This window comes from Pelophylax lessonae, assembly GCF_965119305.1.
Source record: "Pelophylax lessonae genome assembly, chromosome: 4".
NCBI lineage: Eukaryota > Metazoa > Chordata > Amphibia > Anura > Ranidae > Pelophylax > Pelophylax lessonae.
In genome coordinates this window covers 14,108,816-14,116,315 of record NC_138771.1, presented here as the reverse complement: position 1 = coordinate 14,116,315, position 7,500 = coordinate 14,108,816, and the positions used below count along the sequence as shown (strand labels likewise).

The window sequence follows — 7,500 nt, the reverse complement described above, 5'->3', positions numbered from 1 at the left end:
GTACAGCATTGCATGACCGCGCAATTTTCAGTTAAAATTACGCAGTGCCGTATCGCAAAAAATGGTCTGGTCATGAAGGGGGGTAAATATTCCGGTGGTTAAGCTGGCTTAAGTGGCCCAAAGAAAGTAAGTGTAAAGCCAGGCAGAGGGAATTGCGACTGACTGAAACATCTTTTATGGTAACCGTGTGTTTATTGTCCATGTATATGTTAATATTGGAGGAATGGTGGTCTTTTCCTGTACTCATACATTTGAACCATTGGGAATTCTCTGTGCAGCCAGGCATTGAACGTTCCTTCTTTCTATAGACTCCCATGCATTCATTCTTCTGGTTGAGGTGAAGATTTTGGCAGGTCTTGGTTCTTCAGCCATACAAACGAGGACGGGCAGATGTTTCGTAGCCTGGCTATGTTGGTGTAGTTAATTGTGCTTATCTCATTTGTTTCTTCAACCTAATATCTGTCAAAACGATCGGCTCTTTCTATTGGTAATCGTTAGTATCTGTTATGTAAATCTTTGTAAATGAATGTGCATCTATTAGGCTTGACAAGCGTATTTATCACGGCTCCTGACAAGGCTCAGCATCCTTCTCTCCTCATTCTTCATCGTCACAGTGCATCTTGATGGCACATGGTCCACGGGGAATCTTCTATGTTCAGGGGTGTGGACATTTTTGTAAAAAGAAATACTTGTCCAAGGGACCGCACCGGGGTCCCAATCTACCTGTCCTGATCTAAAAAAGAAATAATGAAGGGTTGATGTTTTTTTATTAGGCAGAGGTGCTTTTAGGAATATTTGGGGCTTTCAAAAGTGAAAGGGGATTTATGGCGACTTAAAGCGGTGTTCCAGCCCCCCCTCTCCCCCCTCCAAAAATTAAAAGTCAGCAGCTACACATTCTGTACACACACTGTAGCTGCTGACTTTTAACATTAGGACACTTACCTGTCCTGGAGTCCAGCGATGTCGGCACCGCAGCTGATGTTTTCATCGGCTGTCGGGTGTTGCCACCGCCATTGCCTGTGAGGGAACCCAGCAGTGAAGCCTTTCGGCTTCACGGGTGGGTCCCTAATGCATGGGCGCGAAGCGCGCTGCACATTTGGTTTGGCTCGGTGGCGGGGGAAGGAGGAGGGGGGCCAAACTTCTGAGGGACAGCGCCGTCTCCCGGAATTGGGGAAGGGTACTTGTCAAAAACAGGTACCTTTTCCCCCCTCCCCCCTGAAAGGTGCCAAATGAGCGGAAATTCCACTTTTGGGTGGAACTCTGCTTTAAGATTTTATCATTTTTTTGCTATAACATTTCTTCGCATCCCTCATCATTATTTATATATATATATATATATATATATACAAAATCTCCCATAATTGAGTGCACCCCTCACATTTTTGTAACTATTTTATTATATCTTTTCATGTGACAACACTGAAGAAATGACACTTTGCTACAATGTAAAGTAGTGAGTGTACAGCTTGTATAACAGTGTAAATTTGCTGTACCCTCAAAATAACTCAACACGCAGCCAATAATGTCTAAACCGCTGGCAACAAAAGTGAGTACACCCCCTAAGTGACAATGTTCAAACTGGGCCCAATTAGTCATTTTCCCTCCCCCGGTGTCATGTGACTTGTTAATGTTACAAGGTCTCAGGTGTGAATGGGGAGCAGGTGTGTTAAATTTGGTGTTATCGCTCTCACTCTTTCATACTGGTCACTGGAAGTTCAACATGGCACCTCATGGCAAAGAACTCTCTGAGGATCTGAAAAAAGAATTGTTGCTCTACATAAAGATGGCCTGGGCTATAAGAAGATTGCCAAGACCCTGAAACTGAGCTGCAGCACGGTGGCCAAGACCATACAGCGGTTACACAGGACAGGTTCCACTCGGAACAGGCCTCACCATGGTCAACCAAGAAAGTCGAGTGGACGTGCTCAGCGTCATATCCAGAGGTTGTCTTTGGTCTCCCCAGGACTCTGCAGTCACTATATCTGGTCCCCCACAGTACACAGAACATGGAAATACAATTATTTTAGTAAATATAAACTGCTAAATACCTTTTCTCATGAGCAGTATATAGCAGTCTTGTGGCTTCTATCCGTGTCTGGTTAAAACTTGTAGGAGGATTTTTCATGCTCCCCTTACTGTCCTATGAGACTGCAGGACCCCTGACCCTCTGTCTCCACAGTGCTGATTTGGCCCTGTGCTGATCACATGCACTCTCCCAAAAAAAAACTCTCTAGCAATTCACGCCAAACTGAGCTTGTGCAGCCTGACTCCAAGGCTCTTCTTTTCTATCAGGAGATGGTTTGGTGACAGTGGAAGAAGGGGAGGATCAGAGAAGACAGCGCCAAAAAGTTTTAAAACATTTTTTTTTTTTGGGAATGTTATATAGCAGAATTGATGCTCTTTTTTTGTTTATAGCCCAAAAATCGCACAGGTGATCAAATACCACCAAAAGAAAGCTCTATTTGTGGGGAGAAAAGGGACATCAATTTTATTTGGGTACAGCGTCGCACGACCACTCAATTGTCAGGTAAAGGAACGCAGTGCCGTATAGCAAAAAATGGCCTTGTCATTAACCGGTTGCCGACTGCTCACAGTATATTTACTGCGGCAGTCAGCCCCTCACAGGCAGAGTGACGTAGATCTACGTCGCTAGCCTGTCACTCCTTTTAGAGCCAATAGCGCGCTCGTTCACAAAGGAGTGCGGGCGTGTGACTAGCGGACCCGATGTACGCCGGTCACACTACGATCGCCAGTACAGCGGGAGAAAGACAGAGCGGCTTATGTAAACAAGCCGACTGTCATTCTCCCCTGTGTAAAAATGAAGATCAGACGGTTGTAGAACCGTTGATCTTTGTTTTTACACTAGGAGACCTGTCCCACTACACTTAGAATCACGCCCCTAGGACACACTTAACCCCTCCCTGTCCAATTCAGTTAACCCCTTCACTACCAGTGTCATTTTTGCAGTAACAGTGCATATATATATATATATAGCACTGATTACTGCAGTAATGTCACTGGTACCCCCAAAAGTGTCAAAAATGTCAGTCAAGGGTCCGATCTGTCCACCGCAATGTCGCAGTACCGCAAAAAAAATCGCAGATCGCCGCCATTACTCGTTAAAAAAAAAAACACCAAAAATGACAAAAATCTTTCCCTTTGTTAGTAAATGCAATAACTTTTGCGCAAACCAATCAAAATACGCTTTTTGCGATTTTTTTTTTTTTTTTTTTTTTACCAAACATATGTAGCGTAAAACAATTTGGCCGAAAATGTTAAAAAATTTTGATTTTTACATTTTTTTTTGGGGGGGAATTTCATATAAAAAAAGTGAAAAATATTGTTATTTTTGCAAAAATTACGCTCTTTTTTTTGTTTATAGCGCATGATCAAAAAATCGCACAGGTGATCAAATACCACCAAAAGAAAGCTCTGTTTGTGGGAAAAAAAGGACGTAAATTAGTTTAGGTACAGTGTCGCACGACCGCGCAATTGTCCGTCAAAGTCACGCAGTAAAAAATCGCAAAAAAAACCCTGATCAGGAAGGGGGTAAAATCTTCCGGGGCTTAAATGGTTAAGGGGCAAATCCTTCCAGTCCAGAAGTGGTTAAGGCGGAGGTGCATTTTTGGTGCATTTTTTTTTTTTTTTTTTTTTATCTACCCCAAAATGCAGCAAGCAGGATTTTCAACACCACAACAGAAGTGGAACGGACCTGTGTGAGGACATACATAGAATTTAAAGGGGTGCGTTTTTCTTGAGCTTTTCTTGTGCTAATGGTGCAGATAAATGGCCGACAATAAATTAATTTAAATTCATGATATTAAAAAGTCAAATAAAGTACAATTATTTATAAACAAAATATATATTTTGTTTTAACTACCTAATATTACTATACAGCGGGCGGGATCCCCTCTCGTTCTGGGGCACCCTCATATGACCTCCCCCCAGTGTCAGGGTGGCGATAGTGCTCGCGCCTTAATGCTAGGACATGGTGGCACCCCGTTCTCGGTAAAGAGACAATGGCTCTTTACCCATGTGATGGGTGGTGTCCAATCACAGCCAGTCACATGTAAATACGGAAGTGCCGTTTATCGGCTCCTCCTTTTTTTTTTTTTTTTTTTTTTCCAGATTTTTTAGCAAACAATAAAAAAAATCCTAGCAGTGATTAACCACTTGGATCAGGTCTTTTTCTGACACTTGTTGCTTACAAGTTAAAATCAGTATTTTTTGCTAGAAAATTACTTTAAACCCCCAAACATTATACATATATTTTTAGTAGAGACCCTAGAGAATAAAATGGAGATTGTTGCAATACTTTGTCACACCGTATTTGGTTACAAACGCATTTTTTTCTTTGGAAAAAATACACTTTTTTGGAATTAAAAAATAAGAAAACAATAGTTAGCCCAATTTTTTTCTATAATGTGAAAGATAATGTTAGGCCGAGTAAATAGATACCCGACATGTCATACTTCAAAATTGCGTACGCTTGTGGAATGGCGACAAACGTTTGGTACTTAAAAATCTCCATAGGCGACACTTTAAAAAATGTTACAGGTTAGCAGTTTAGAGTTACAGAGGAGGTCTGGGGCTCCAATTATTGCTCTCACTCTAATGATTGCGGCGATACCTCTCATGTGTGGTTTGAACTCCGTTTACATATGTGGGCGGGACTTGTGTATGCGTTCGCTTCAGCATGTGAGCTCAGAGGGACAGGGCGCTTTACATTTTTTTTTTTTACTTATTTATTTTAACTTTTAATTTTTATGTTTACACTGTCCCTTTTTAAAAAAAAAAAAATGAATTACTTTAAGCGCCGGTTCACATAGGAGCGACGCTACTTTCAGGGGCGACCTCCGAGATCGCGGTCGCCTCCTGGTCGCCCCAAAGAAGCTCCGGACCCTTTTTCTAGGTCGGAGCGACTTGTGTCGCTCCTATTAGAACGGGTCCGCAGCTTTCCTATGGGAGGCGACCTGCGGCAACCTGTGAGGCGACCAGGTTGCCTCACAGGTCGCCCTAGTGTGAACCGGGGCTTATTCCTCTGACAAGGAATGTAAACATCCCCTGTAATAGAAATAAGCAGGACAGGTCCTCTTTAATGATAAATCTGGGTTCAAAAATCCCTCACATCTCACATCTACACTTAAAAACAAGAAAAAAAGAGCGGGCCCTTTAGGGAAGTTGGAAGGAAGTGACGTATGATGTCGCTCCGGTCCTCCAAGGCCATAGAGTGGACTGGGGGCCAGTTTGCCCTCACTTTACTTCCTGTCTAGGACTCAATCAGTCCAGATAATTTTCCTTGCTATTGACGGTTCCGGGAAGCGGCGGGAGGAGGATGGGGGGGGGGGCACCTCTCCCGCCACCCATAAGTGATCCCGCAGCGAATCCGCCGCTGGGACCACTGTGCACTTTTATTTAATGCAACAGCAGAAAATCAATGAATAAAACAAACAAAAATTAAAAATTTAAAAACTGAAATATCAGTGGCTAGAAATAATATAAAATATCCATATAAATAATATTTTTTAATAATTATGACAAAGAGAGGACCGCCTGCGTTAAAAAAAAATAAAATAAAAAATACTAGGGTTTTGGCACAGCTATCTGCTGCCATAACCCCGGTATTTAAAGTCAAAGTACCGATGTAAAACTGCGCCGGGGCGATCCGTAAGTGGTTAAATACCGCCAAAAGAAAGCTTTATTTGTGTGAAAAAAAAAAAAAGTCATATGGTTACAGTGTTGCATGACCGCGCAATTGTCATTCAAAGTGTGAGAGCGCTGAAAGCTGAACATTGGTCTGGGCAGGAAGGGGGGGGGGGGGGAATGGCCGGTATTGAAGTGGATTAAAACTGTTATCAGTTTTGGCCGAGTGCATTCTAAATTTTTGGTTTCAGCACCAAAATTTCTATTTGACTCAACTTTAGCAAAGATGGCTCTGGCAGCCAAAGGGTTAAATCAGCATTTTTGTGGCCCCGGGGGTTCAGCTTTAACAGTACAAATTTCACAGATTCAAAACATAGAGCTGCAAATATAAGAAGCGTTTTGTAGCCAACCCCCCCCCCCCATTTCATCAGCCTAGCACTGTTTTTGGTGGGGTTTCCTTTAAGTGTCTCTATTTTTAGCGAGCCGTCAGTTGATCGCACACTTTGCATGCGTTCATCATTTTCCTGCCATTACTTTCTGCACAGAACTTGGACGCCTGATTGGTGATTTGCAAGTTTCTGTCTTGGCGATTTGTTCCACCTTACAGACGAGGCTAATTGGAAGGGGTGTACGGAGACGGCTTCACCAGCCGAGCCGGGGTCTCTTCTTAAACACATGCAAAGCCTTTCCTTGAGAAGCTCGGAGAATTCACTGGCCGCTCCACAGAGCGTTGCTGACAGGCGCGTCGGCTGCTGCGGGTGATAGCCTGAATTATTAAAGCCGCCTTTGTTTATTAAATTCATCCCGGGGTGCTGAGAGCATGTGTGATTACAGCCAGAGGAGAAGAGCGTCTTCATTAGATCTCCACTCCAGTGTGAAGCCTGTCGGCTGATCGGAGGGACTGGCGGCGGAACCGAGGTACCGAACGTTCACACGCCAAGGCAATTACACCACTTTTTCTTGATGCTCGCTTAAGGCCAGGGGCTTAGAGGGGAAGATATCGCACGCTTGTTGTCTTTGCTGCGTTTCCCAGGGAGCGTTTGTGTGCGGCGTGTTCTACTGACATGGATTATAATATTATTTACTGCACAGAAAATCGCCACCAGGATAGAACATTGATCGGTATGGGCGATAGACGGGCGATCTATATATACGGTGCGGGCACATCGGTATGGGGTGCTTAGAAGCGTCATTTGTGCCAATTCTGGGTTTGTTTATCAGCATGAAGACCACGCCTTTCCTCGCACTGTTTGTTTATAAGTTTTGATTCAGTATTTTTTGTTAGAAAATTGCTTAAACCCCCCCAAAAAAAAAAAAAATATATATATATATATATATATATATAATATGTGTGTGTGTGTGTGTGTGTATATATATATATATATATAATGTGTATGTGTGTGTACAGTATATAATATAATTATTTTTTTTTTTGCAGAGACCCTATGGAACAAAATGGCAATTGTTACATTTTTTTATGTCACACGGTATTTGCGCAGCGGTTTTTAAAATGCAATTTTTTGGGAAAAAATACTTTTAATGAACATACTTACAGTGGGTACGGAAAGTATTCAGACCCCCTTAAATTTTTCACTCTTTGTTATATTGCAGCCATTTGCTAAAATCATTTAAGTTCATTCTTCTTCCTCATGAATGTACACATAGCACCCCATACTGACAGAAAAACACAGAATTGTTGACATTTTTGCAGATTTATTAAAAAAGAAATACTGAAATATCACATGGTCCTAAGTATTCAGACCCTTTGCTCAGTATTTAGTAGAAGCCCCCTTTTGATCTAATACAGCCAGGAGTCTTTTTGGGAAAGATGCAACAAGTCTTTCACACCTGGATTTG

At 42.4% G+C, this 7,500-nt stretch overlaps 1 protein-coding gene across 2 annotated transcripts in view; it reads left to right on the top strand.

Moving 5' to 3' along the window:
• Positions 1 to 7,500, top strand: part of GLCE (glucuronic acid epimerase) — a 176,671-nt gene that overhangs the window by 67,713 nt on the left and 101,458 nt on the right. The window contains exon 1 of one of the 2 annotated variants that reach the window (XM_082253011.1): positions 6,311 to 6,561. The exons of the other annotated variant lie outside the window; for it this stretch is intronic. The gene's annotated coding sequence lies outside the window, so the exon portion shown is untranslated. Of the gene's footprint in view, positions 1 to 6,310; positions 6,562 to 7,500 lie in introns of those variants that run through there. 2 annotated transcript variants of the gene reach the window in all.